Raw genomic sequence first — 13,811 nt, forward strand, 5'->3', positions numbered from 1 at the left:
TAATAGATCTAGAAAAGATATGGATTAGATATGTCAGTGTCAAACAAGTGTCAAAAGCGACGTTTCTTCAAACAAAAACGTCACTTTTGACACTTGTTTGACACTGACATATCTAATCTATATCGTTTCTCTATTATTTAACGTATCTTAAAGTTCGAATATAGCTGTTAGAGCCACTTGCAACATTAACGTGCTAGACAGGTCACTCCGTTGCCGGGCGTCAGACCGTCAACATCTCCTGAGGATGCCTCGTAGAGAGGCGGAACACGTGTCGAGTATTGTTCTTTTGGTGGTGGTTTGTTATATTTATTTGTGTATTTGTGACGTCCCACGGTCAAAGGTACCTTATGGCGGGTATGGAGTTATGCATACCCCAGTAATCTACAATAAATACGCTATCGAAAACACAAAAGATCAACCTCATAGGTTGCGTAGTTACAGAGATATGATTTTTTGAAAATAATGTTGTGAAATGAGCAACTTTACGATAGAGAAGTTTTAAGTTTAGCCGCCTAAAAAACTATGTTCCTGAAGTAAGTTACATAGTTCACTACAAATAATAATACCTTATATATCTGAGATTAAAAAAATATTGAGACTTGTTCTGTAATGCAAATAGAAACTTTTGATATCGACTGATTTATGTGTATACTAACCAATCTCTTGAAAATAAAGTTTTATTTCATTTTCACGATTGATTGCAATGAGCTCTAAAGATTTAAATTTTATCTATTAGAAAACGATACTGACAGACAGTTTAAGCAAAAAACAATACCGATTTAGAGGTGAAAATGTATTTTCTGACTTTTTCATATAAAATCACAAAATTGAATATTTTTACTTTTAATGTGACACACAATCAATTTTTCTGAGCACATATGAAAGAAATTCTGTCATTCAATTGAAATTAATCCTAAAACTCCAACTAAATACTATATTTAACCCCTTATGCCACTTTAAACTTACATAACAATAACAGTATTTGCTCCATACATTTACGAATAGGTACCTTATGGAAATAAATCTAATAATCCATCACTACAAAACATCAATCACATTACAGTTCATCTTTTATGAATAGAAAATATTAATTTACATTAAACTGCCACAAATTTAATTAGTTCTTCGTCATAATGATCTTAAAAAAGACCAATAATTTGTATGTAATGAAAAGGTATCTTGTGGTTAAGTTACATGATGAGGCATGATGATGATGGAACAGTTAGGATAAACTAATAATATTTTGGGGTAAAGATGGTATAAATCTCTATTTCTTATCAATAATATATTTTGGTTGCCATTGAAGATAAGCGGCATTGAGGTTCAATGACCTCAGATATTCCATAAGGTAATGCGTCGGGTATTGGCATTTTTCAGCAAACCAATGGCTGATTTACTGCATGCGACCAAACCAAATGAAGATTATTCTAGTTAAGAAAGACTTGACGAGAGTAACTTTGGTATAATAGCAGGCTACTTGGATTTATGATGTCGGTCGATGTACGGTTATATTATAATATTTGCTAGGCGCCCCAACCAGAACTGAAATTATCAAATTAGTTTTGCAGAATGCTAATACAGTCCTCTACCAAACTTCATTTCCCGTATTGACTAGTTTTTTTGGGAATTTTCAATCTTTTTCCATAAGGTACCTTTTCTACTAAACTCTGAGACGACATTACTAGGCTTATAACTAACTTATAACAAAAATATAAACAGGTAAACAAACGTTACGCATTAAGGTTTCAGATCACACAATAAAAAAAATTGAGCATTTTTTCACCTCTTTACAAAACATTTCATATCTCCGAAACTAGAAACCCTCATAAGGTAACTTTTCCCGTGGAACGTCACATTTATTCTTGCGGTGGGAGGGTGGAAACATTAATTGCATGAAAAAATACACAAGTACAACGGGTTAGCAGTCTAGCAATGCACCAAGAAGTTTCCAAAGTTGCGAAATATTCCATACGAAATGTTCTCAGAACTGAAATTTTACGAACCATAAAAATTAATCAGAAAGTCGCTGGACACCGTCATTATCAATTATTTTGACTGACTGTCTTATTTAGGAGTTTATTAAAATAATACTAATAGTACCTACATTTTTTGATAATTCTCATAGGGAATGTTATTATTGGAAATTTAATTTAAATTATCGTGTAAGTTTTCGGAAATTCCCGAGAATATTACTGAATTTTTGAGAATGTTCTGCAACTTGTACATTGCTAGCAGAGATATATTTGCTAGTTAGCACTGATTGACTAGCACGTTAGGTATCTTTTCGCGGATTAGCAAAGTAATATTTTTGGTTTTAATTAATATGGATTTCCGCAAAGTAACACCTGATTCTATTCCAGTGATTCTCAAAAAAGTGGCATCGACAGGTTAAAGTTAATGAAAAAAATATTTTGTATTTTTTTATTATTAAGAATGAAATATATATATATTTACTACTTCAAGTACCCCAAATTTTCAAAAGGGAACGGAAAATGAAGACTTACAATAACCTATATACCTTCATACAATATTAAAATGATATTATTACATTATGCCCCATAAGATAATCTAATGATATTATTACATTAGGGGGGTATTCTTAAAATTATCGAGACAAGTTAAAGTTAACATTCCGTTACAAAACTCTAGATGTCTGCCTTTAACCACTGTCTCTACGAAACTACGACACTTGGGTCATGATGCTACCGGGTACACTACACAATTCCGAAATATTTTATGCCGAATTTTAGAATATCGAATTTTATTATTCCGATTTTTAAATGCTCGATCCATCATAATTCCAAATGTCGTAATTACCGAACGATGAAAATCACGAAGTTTTATATTTCCGAATAGCAAAACCGCCAATTTTTTAAAATTTCGAACCACATCATTCCGAATATTACAATTCCGATAGTGAAAAGTACCGAATTTAACATTTACGATTGTTGAAATCACGAATTCCGAATTGTCATTATTCCGAAATTTTGAATTCCGATTTAACGTGATTCCGATTTTTTAAATTTCGAATAACGAAATTCCGAATTTGTTCATAATAAATAATGTCTACGTCGTTAAAGTAAGCAGAAATGCCTTTTAAAATTTCCTATTTTACATACTAAGAGTTACTCACAAACACAATTTCTCAACATAATTATGTATTATGTATGTTTCTACATACGTATGTAGTTAGTTCTGTTTCTAAAAACACTTCTTTTCTGTGGGGGGTTACAGTTCTAACCTAACCTAACCCGCTTTTCTAGTAGCGGTTAGTTTCTGTAAAGGTCGCAGTTCTAACATAACCCAACCCATTTTTCTAGTAACAGCTGGTTTCTGTAAAGGTCACAGTTCTAACCTAACCTAACCCACTTTTCTAGCAACAGTTGGTTTCTGTAAAGGTCGCAGTTCTAACCTAACCTAACCCATTTTTCTAGTAGCAGTTGGCTTCCGTGAAGGTCGCAGTTCTAACCTAACCTAACCCACTCTTCTAGTAGCAGTTGGTTTCTGTGAAGGTCACAGTTCTAACCTAACCTAACCCACTTTTCTACCAACGGTTGGTTCCTGTAAAGGTCGCAGTTCTAACCTAACCTAACCCACTTTTCCAGTAGCAGTTGGTTTCTGTAAAGGTCACAGTTCTAACCTAACCTAACCGATTTTTCTAGTAGCAGTTGGTTTCTGTGAAGGTCGCAGTTCTAACCTAACCTAACTCACTTTTCCAGTAGCAGTTGGTTTCTGTAAAGGTCGCAGTTCTAAACTTACCCATTTTTCTAGTAGCAGGTGGTTTCTGTAAAGGTCGCAGTTCTAACCTAACCTAACCGATTTTTCTAGTAGCAGTTTGTTTCTGTAAAGGTCGCAGTTCTAAACTTACCCATTTTTCTAGTAGCAGGTGGTTTCTGTAAAGGTCGCAGTTCTAACCTAACCTAACCGATTTTTCTAGTAGCAGTTGGTTTCTGTAAAGGTCGCAGTTCTAACCTAACCTAACCCACTTTTCCAGTAGCAGTTGGTTTCTGTAAAGGTCACAGTTCTAAACTTACCCATTTTTCTATTAGCAGTTGGTTTCTGTAAAGGTCTCAGTTCTAACCTAACCTAACCCAATTTTCCAGTAGCAGTTGGTTTCTGTAAAGGTCGCAGTTCTAACCTAACCTAACCCACTTTTCTGACAACAGTTCGTTTTCTTGGGGGTTGCAGTTCTAACCTAACCTAACCCACTTTACAGACAACAGTTCGTTTTCTTGGGGGACGCAGTTTTAACTTAACCTAGCCCACTTTTCTGGCAACAGTTTGTTTTCGTGAGGTCGCAGTTCTAACCTAACCTAACCCACTTTTCTGGCAACAGTTTGATTTCGTCGGGTTGCAGTTCTAACCTAACCTGATCCACTTTTCTGGCAACAGTTGCTCCGCAACTGCTCCGGCGCTGCGGGCATAGCAGCCTCTTGGCCCTTGCGTAGCAAAGCGCAGGCACTAATGCTCACCTCAGCCGCTTCGGCTGCTCTGCGCTTTGCTACAGCGGGCGTGCTTCCCCTCCGCGCCTCTGGCTTTTTACATACACTCTAGGGGTAGGACAGACAAGACGACCTGGAGAGTGGGGTGCTCCGATTCGGATTTTGGTTAGCGAGACTTAAAAAAGTGCGTTTAAATCTTATTTTGAAAATCACGATTTTCATTATTCCGAATTCACAAAAGATGGAATTTCTGAATACCGAATTACTTTATTTCCAATCGGTCAATGATTTTTCGGAATAGACAAATTCGGAAAAAATATTTTCGGATTTTTTCTAAATCGGAATTTTAAGCTTTCGTCCATATGAAAATCGGATTTTAAGTTTTCGGAAATAACACAGTCGTGATTTTGTTCTTTCGTGGTTTTCAAAGTCGTATTTCGGTCATGTAAAAAATCGGGATTATGAAAATCGAGGTTATGAAAGTCGGAAAAACGTATTTCGGAATATTTGGGTGTTCCCGATGCTACCCTACGGTGGTTAGCTTGATACTTACCTAATATTTTGCCATATTATGATCTACATTATTTTTTCCGTGTACGAGTCAAATGAAATACCGCGCATGTACATTGTACAGCTTGGTACAGGTTAACAGTGAAAATATCCTTGGATAAACTTCGTGCCTGAATATTTTTGTAAAATATATATTTAAATATATAGGGTAGACCGAGGCGAATCGGATCACTGGGGAAATCGGATCAAAATAAGCATTTCTGTAAAATTTGAAAGATCGCGGTTAGTTACAGCCAGTCAATCAGCGTCTCGCGTTCGCTCTGTTCCTAAGGGCTGATTTAGACAGTGCGCGAACTCGCATGCGATTTTAGTTACATTGCGGACTGTGGATTACGTCCAATTCAATCCACCAATCAAAACCCGCAATGGTATGAAACTCGCATGCGAGTTCTCGCATCGTCTAAATCGGGCTTAACGCATGTCACCACAGTTACTGCCATGGGAAAAGACTTTCGTGTCGGTCACGGTGACACTTCCCGATGAGTCGCTCGTACAGGTGTATTGTGATTTTACCGCCGATGTAAAAATGTGCAAATACAGTCCGTGATAAAAGTAAACGCAAAAGGCTAAAGGTTTGTAATTGTTGTTACTTATTGTTAATGGCGCATAGTGTTTCCTGATTTGATTTTGTTTTTATTGTATTTTAAGGTATATTTCCGTTACGCGAACATAATTCAAACATATGATATGGGGTTATTCGGATCATCTGATTGGGGGCGATTCGGATCACACTATAAAACAAAGGTTTTTGGACGTTTTGTTTTGGATTTTTTTATGTTCGCATGTTTTAGATGGAATCGGATATTTGTGATTTTTCATGTTTTGGTTTGCAAAAGTTTACAGTTTTTGTTTATTTTCATTTAAGTTATTCGATTTTGTTGCTATATAGCCATTAGCATGTTTTGGATTTATTGTTAAAATATATAGTAGCATATTGGAGTGATATTATGTTGCGCTTTCTGTAGGTGGCGTGATAAAAAATTGAACTAGAAAGGAGGAATAAAAATAATGCTCAAATGCAACATTAAAGATACCAATGATAGTTGATTATTTGACCTTTGTGATTCTTAATCATATGATTAAGATTGTTAACCATTATTAATTAAGATTTAATGACAGTTTTTTTGATCCGTTTTATCCCATAAAACGGGGCAAATCGGATTTTTTAAAAGGTTGTGTATTTTATTTTTCATAAATCATATTTAAGTTTGATTTTATGTCTGAATCTTGGATTCTGTTCATTAATAAATAATTTATCCAACTGAATATTAATAAAAACGGTATCACCTTAAAAATTGTATTTATTGACCGTCAAACAAAAAATGATCCGATTCGCCTCCGTCTACCTTAAGGCCTGTGCAAAGTACATATTAAAAGGTATTGTTTATGTTATTATCATCATCATCATCATCTTAGCCGTAAGACGTCCACTGCTGAACATAGGCCTCCCCCTTGGACCTCCATTCGTACCAGATGGAAGCGACCCGCATCCAGCGTCTTCCGGCGGCCTTAACAAGGTCGTCTGTCCATCTTGTGGGTGGACGTCCTACGCTGCGCTTGCTAGTCCGTGGTTGTCCGTGGTCTCCACTCGAGCACTTTTCGACCCTGTTATTATATAGCATGATATTTTATTTACATAAATAAATAAATAATAATAATAATAAATATTATAGGACATTCTTACACAGATTGACTAAGTCCCACAGTAAGCTCAAGAAGGCTTGTGTTGTGGGTACTCAGAGAACGATATATGTATATAATATACAAATACTTAAATACATAGAAAACACCCATGACTCAGGAACAAATATCTGTATCATGATACAAATAAATGCCCTTACTGGGATTCGAACCCAGGACCATCGGCTTCGCAGGCAGGGTCACTACCCACTAGGCCAGACCGGTCGTCATAAATTGATGCTTATAAAATCTAAAGAACTAAAACTGGAAGAGCGATGCTTTTGGACAAGACAGGTTACAATGAAAAGTGCTCTACTCTTTATTTTATAATAATGACTTGGCCTCGATAAACATTGTTTTAGTTTACCGAAATACATTTTTGTTTCATATGAAAAGAGCAAATAATAGTACATTTCGATGCTAGTGCGGAAGGTATGTCATTACTTCACGAGTACCGAGATAGGTATCTTGCCACGAGCCGCAGGCGAGTGGCAAGACTCGGGACGAGTGACGACTGCACTCGATATCCGACTGCATTTTGCATTCGCCGATATCGGACGTTAAAATATACAAAGTTGACAATGTCACCTAACTGCGGAATATGCTTTATTGCAATAAAGATAAGAATCATTATGGCGTAATGACTGCAGCAAACAGAGCCTTGTAGATATGGATCGGACGACAATTGCCTGTTTGCCCGCTCATCTGTTTACATAGGTCGATCGGTAAACAACTTCTGTTATTTTACCGATAGATACGTATAGTTTGGTATGGCTTATTATTAGCCGGGCAACTAAAATATTAAAATAATATAATTTGGCTTTGCATTAATATTTTTCGCGCCAAAAAATATATTTCAGCCTGAAATATAAGCATCATATTATTAAAAAAACTGGCAGCAAAATCAAACCACGCATAAAAATTATAGGGAACTTAAAGTGATAGGTTGGCGACTAAAATAATAAATTGGCAACTAAAATAGTAAAGCGATCATAAAATGTTGTTGTCATCTAGTTGTTCACATCTAAGTGATCTAAGTAATCAACTATAGTCATAACTGAGCATGTCGTTTCAGCTAGGTAGTATTTTAACACGAAAGCAATTAAATTTAATGAATATTGGTCACCTTTTACACAAAACACCTCAAATTAATTTACCAATACGAAATGGTCAGTATACTTATGGTCGAAATTTCTAATCATGAAACGCTTAATGGCCTTTATACCATTAGCTCTTTAAATTTTTAAATACTAATTTCAATAGTTACCACTGTGTTCTGCTAGAGTCAACAGATAGGTGCGACAACGAGCAAAGCGAGGACGAGCGTGCTAGGTTGACCGTGTAATGTAATGATGACCAAACAAAATATTTTAAAAGAACTTCATTTTTGAATTAATAGATAGCCGTTTTCTTTTTAAAATGTGCTTTATAAATGGTCGCCAATATAATAATTCTGTTGCCAAATAAATACTTGGTACCTGCATGCCTAAAAATAATCAAAAGCTGTAACGGCATTAAAATACAACTCATATCAATATTTTAAGGCTCCGTTTTTGTTGCCAAACTATTAATTTTAGTACCCATTTCTATCTTTTTAAACTACCCAAATTCGATTAATTAGTTGACCGGTTAAATACTTTCTTTCAATTTAAGAGCTGGGCTCTTGTCGGTGCAGCGTGATGAAGATGTCTCCACCTTGGTCGGTCCAAAGCCAGCCCCTTTGTGTCCTGGTACGACACGGCTCATATAGCTCTTCCTTGGTTAAATACTTGCCGTTTGTTATTGATTAGCTTTTAACGGTTTCCAACCAGCGAGTTAAATTGTGGTAATCTGAAATACCGGGTGTGGCCTGTAACATGAGCAAATAATTAAAACATAGATTTTACTCCTCAAACGGTGACACTTTTGTTCAACAACTTTAAACAATTATGAATTATTTAGACTCCCTATTTTTCATACAAAATAAATATTATCTTCAATGGACGCCATTGCCAGCTGTCAGCTTATCATGCCATAAATAAAACAAAATTCGCAATACATTGCGTCTTAAAATAAACTTAAAAGTGTATTAAAAATCAAACCACAAGTTATTTTTAAAAGTCGCTGAACAAATGTTGATCTGTATGAGGAGTACAGCCCACATTTAATTTTTTTTGCTCATATTACAGGCTACACCCGGTATATGTCAGAGATGGAGGTAATTTGGAGATGGAGTTTTGGCAGCATGTCCGACTCAGCTGGGAACTGGGATTACTCATATGTCATTACGAAAGAAAAAGTGACCAAGACCTTCAGTGCCCAGAGCGGGAATTAATCTAGTATCCTCCTACGTTTTTCGCAGGGGGGTATCTGTTCACCAAATATCACTACAACAAGTGGAGAAATGCGAGCTGGAGGTGAGAGACGTATATGTACCAGCATTTTCCCAAGCTGAAATGGAAGTGCCCTCGTCCTCTCTCGATCAATAAAGATTCTTAGTTAAGTATAAGACTTGATCTTGTTCAGAAAGTTCGCTGGTTAGGTTTTACCCGAACTTCACCGCTTTTTCCATTTTTCCTTTAAGTTTTTTTCTTTTCATTCCAGATTCCGTGAAACCACTCTAGGTAATCGTGTTTGCTAGGATGAGCATAGTTTATGCATGTCACTGCCAATGCCAAGGGTATATCGATTCAAATCGCACGATAACAGCGGTTGAATTACTTATTCATATATTATTACATAAATCTATAAATACTATGGAGTAGAGGAACTTAGAAGAACCACTTTTCTCGCAAAATCGATCTAGGTAGGTCTTATCTGTCGAAAACGCGCATTTTTGAGTTTTTTTTAATGTTTTTCGATCAAAGGTGTCCCAGATATTATGGTTAGAATAAGTGCGGAAAGAGAAGAGTCGTGGAATATATATGGGGCCCAATACATTCCATGCCTCTTCTCTTTCCGAACAAACTATAATTTTTTTTAATAATAAAATCTTTATTGTTGTAAACCTTAAACATTACTTTTTTACATTATTAAATGTATTAACATTATAAAACAGGTGTATTAGGTTGATGATTACATGCTGATGCGCCAAGAATAAATGGCTAGTCTATTCAGCTGTTGGCACTATTGTATAAGTCCTCTAAGTATTAAGTAGGCCTAATTAGGCAGCTCATAAAAATATCTCTACCACATGTGACCTTTATTATATTCTACGCCTATTGTATTTTTAGTTTTTAGAATCTGATAAATCGTTTTAAGCACGCATATTTCGCGAGTTTATGCAAAGTAGTTTAATTTTAGTTAATGCTAATTATATTTTGTTAGTATTCTATTGTTTGAGAACGGTTAAAAATAACTATCTCGTCCTGACTATCTCTGTCTCGATAAAACACTTTAATAGTTTATGAACTTAACCATGCTCATGGACAGATCGAGGATACTAAAAAACAGCTGCAAAACTCCATACCCAGCTGCTAAATTCCATTCATAAAGTGGGTATGCACTTTTGCAGTTGCAGCTCGTTGTATCTTTTAACTACGCATTGCAATGTACCCTTTTTAACGGCAGTTGGTGAAGTTTAGCTGTCCAAAAAAATCTGTAAGGCTAAGATGGTCGGCTCTTTATCATTTGTCACCTGCCTGTCACGTTCTATCTAATCTGCAAAGCGTAATTCAAGACCAATAAAGTAACAAGTGTTGCCACTTTTTTACTAGCGCGTCTTGTATTTATGTACAAATAAGTAAGTAAAAGTCCTTTTTTAAATAGCAGGAGTAAAATTACTAATGAATAAATTATCTTAGCGTGATTATTTATCAAAAGGAATTAGCTATTTTACAAACAAATTATTACAGTGGCAACATTTTCTTACTTTTTTTGGTCTTGAATTACGTTTTGCAGTCCAACAAATATGTAAGCGCGAAAATGACGCATGGCAGGTGATAAAAATGCGACGATGTTACAGCTTCTCTGATTCTTCCTTCAATAAATAAACGAGGTTTTCTTTTTTATAGGTATGTAAGTCTATTTAAGTATATCACTAAGAGCGAAAATTCTAAAATCCCCTTTAAAAGACTGCTTAACCATTTCCCCAAGTAGCCGAGTTAATATTTAAGTCCAGTTAGGAGTGACAGCCGCCGGCCTTCGAAATGTCAAGGGCCCTGCTTAATATGTATAGGTTTTTAGTGAATCTAATTGATTGGGAAGGAAGTTTTGGGTAAGCAACGTCGATTTTTAACCGACTTCCATTTCATAGAAGGAGGAGGTTCTGTATTCGGTTGTGGCTATTTTTTTTTTTTTTTTTTTTCTATGTACGTTCACCGATTACTCCGACATCCGTAGTCCGATTTGAGTAATTCTTTTTTTGATCGAAAGGAGCTACCTCCGAGTTGGTCCCATTTTAATTTGGTTCTGTTCTGATGATGGGATCCATGAGGAATTGAGGGAACTCCTCAATTTTTAAAGGCACATGCATAGTGATTTGAGTGTTTTCTTAAGCAACTCGAGCATTTTCTCCCGAAAACCACCACTTTGATGAAGTAGACCTGATGATGATGATTGTTTTGATGATAATGATGATGATTTTTTTAATGTAGTACGTTCACCGATTACTCTGACATCCGTAGTCAGATTTGAGTAATTCTTTTTTTGATCGAAAGGAGCTACCTCCGAGTTAGTCCCATTTTAATTTGGTTCTGTTCTGATGATGGGATCCATAAGGAATTGAGGGAACTCCTCAATTTTTAAAGGCACATGCATGGTGATTTGGGTGTTTTCTTAAGCAACTCGAGCATTTTCTTCCGAAAACCACCACTTTGATGAAGTAGACCTGATGATGATGATTGTTTTGATGATAATGATGATGATTTTTTAAATGTAGTATGTTCAGCGATTACTCCGGCACCTGTGATCCGAATTGAGTAATTCTTTTTTTGTTTGAAAGGAGTTGCCTCCTAGGTGTTTTCGTATTATTTTTGGTTCTGGTCTGATGATGGAATCCATGAGGAACTGAGGGAACTCCTCAGTTTTTAAAGGCACGTGTAAAGTGATTTCGGTGTTTTCTAAAGTAACTCAAGCATTTGCTTCCGAACACCGCCAATTTGATGTAGTGCAAGTGTAGCCGTACCACGAGTTTGACATTGACATATTCGCTAAGTTAGCGACGCTAACGTCTTCGTAACTAACTTTTTATGCATCTCGCTCGCACTAATATGCCAATACGAGCGAGATGCAAAGAAAGTAAGTTACACACACGCTAGCGAATAAATCAATGTCAAACTCTTGGAAAGCTGGTAAGGCTACTGATCGGGGGTTAGGGTTAGGAGTTAAGGGGTCGGGGATAAAGGGGTCGGGTAATGGTGGTTGTAGGGCTGCTGGTTCAGGGCCGAGGGGTACATGGATCAGGAGTTGATACGCTGTGAGGTAGAGTGATCGGGGGGGTTGAGAGATTGGGTCAGTGGCGGGGCGGAGGATGGATTTAGTGTAGTGACAGGAATTGTAATTTCCCAGACGGACTCGAGAAAATTCCTGATTACATATTTATTAAAGTAGATACACGAATTTAGTGTTAGTCATGATGTTGTTTTTCATTCATGCGTCGCGCTCTTAACAATGCGTTAAAACTAAAAATTGAAAAATAAAAACTTTTTACAAAAAAAAAGAAAACCGACTTCAAAAAGGATGAAATAAAATATTATCCATTTTAAGTCTATGCGTTACCAACTGATATGTTTGAAGTCGGTGCCAAGCCAAGTAGTAACAATACCCGTCAAATATAATCAGCCTTATGACTATAAATCCCATTAGAACTGTATTAATAACTATTATAAATGTGTAAGTAATTCTGTCTGCCTCTTTGTCACCTTTTCATGGCTATACAACTGAACCGCTTCAGGTGACATTTGGCAAGAAATTAAATTCCTTGAATTGTTTTATACTATGAAACGTAGTTCTCTGAATAAGGGACGGGAAATAACTTCAGTCCCAATCTCACGCTTGCGTACCGACTAACATGGTACGGACTGTGCTAAGGTTGGATCGTGTGTTCTGAGGTGTGTTCTTAGGTACATTCGACGTCAAAGATATGGTTACACTTTTTCACCTTACTCCTTTGTAATAAGACGAAAAGTGTAAACATATTTTTAACGTCAACTGTACCTACAGAAAGTACGTTAATTGTCGTCGTGTAAGGCAAACCAACGTACATCCTTATCGATTCGCACCAAAATCATGGTATGCTTCCAAAGTTGGCTTGGCACCGACTTCAAACATATCAGTTGGTAACGCATAGACTTAAAATTGATAATATTTTATTTCATCCTTTTTGAAGTCGGTTTTCTTTTTTTTTGTAAAAAGTTTTTATATAATATGTTTTTGGAAGGGAAACCAGTAAACAACGGGGGAAGAGTTTTCAGCGTCAGAGTTATAAATAAAATGTTTTAGAATGTTCTGGATGCGGAAGGGGTCTACTTATTGCTGTTACCTAGAATATAATATTTATAATGTTCCTGGGTTAAAACTCTAATATGTTTACAGGTAATTTTATAAATATATATTTTGTTTTACTTTTTAATCCAGCTTTACGATTATAATAACTCGATCACTTAGATAACACTATCCTTTCAGCTCAGCCTCTATACACGGTGTAACATGAGTAAACCGAATAATTTTAACAGCGTATTCCTGATCATATTTAGAGACAAAAATGTCATTTAAACTTTTTTGATATTCGCCTAGTTTCAGAGATATTATTATTTAAAAAAAAAAACAAGTTTTTATTGTTACATAGTGTAAAAGGCCTTTTTGATGGTGATGTTGATGCTATGGGACGTAGTCTAAATATCCTTATTGATAGATGTCAAAAAGTAAGTATTACTTACTTTGCAAAAAGTAGGTTCTACGAAAAAAAATGTAAAAATCAATTTTAAGTGACAAGTTTACCAATAAAAAATATTATTTATGTACAAATACATTAAAAAAAAAAAAAACAAATCAAAAAAAAAATTTTTTTTTGGCAAAATTGACCTAAACTCATATTACATTTTTTAATTCCTTTAACCTCAGAAATGGGTGGTTAAAATTATTCGGTTTCCTCATGTTACACCGTGTAGTAATGATCTACCCTGTATACGACTTTTCACT

The 13,811-nt window shown here is 35.7% G+C and overlaps 1 protein-coding gene across 4 annotated transcripts in view; it reads right to left on the bottom strand.

Annotated features, from left to right (window-relative positions):
- The window catches only part of LOC134669992 (kinesin-like protein KIF12), a 55,527-nt gene that overhangs the window by 32,860 nt on the left and 8,856 nt on the right, over positions 1-13,811 (bottom strand). The window lies entirely within an intron of this gene.

This window comes from Cydia fagiglandana, chromosome 13 (assembly GCF_963556715.1).
Source record: "Cydia fagiglandana chromosome 13, ilCydFagi1.1, whole genome shotgun sequence".
In the NCBI taxonomy this organism is placed as follows: Eukaryota; Metazoa; Arthropoda; class Insecta; order Lepidoptera; family Tortricidae; genus Cydia; species Cydia fagiglandana.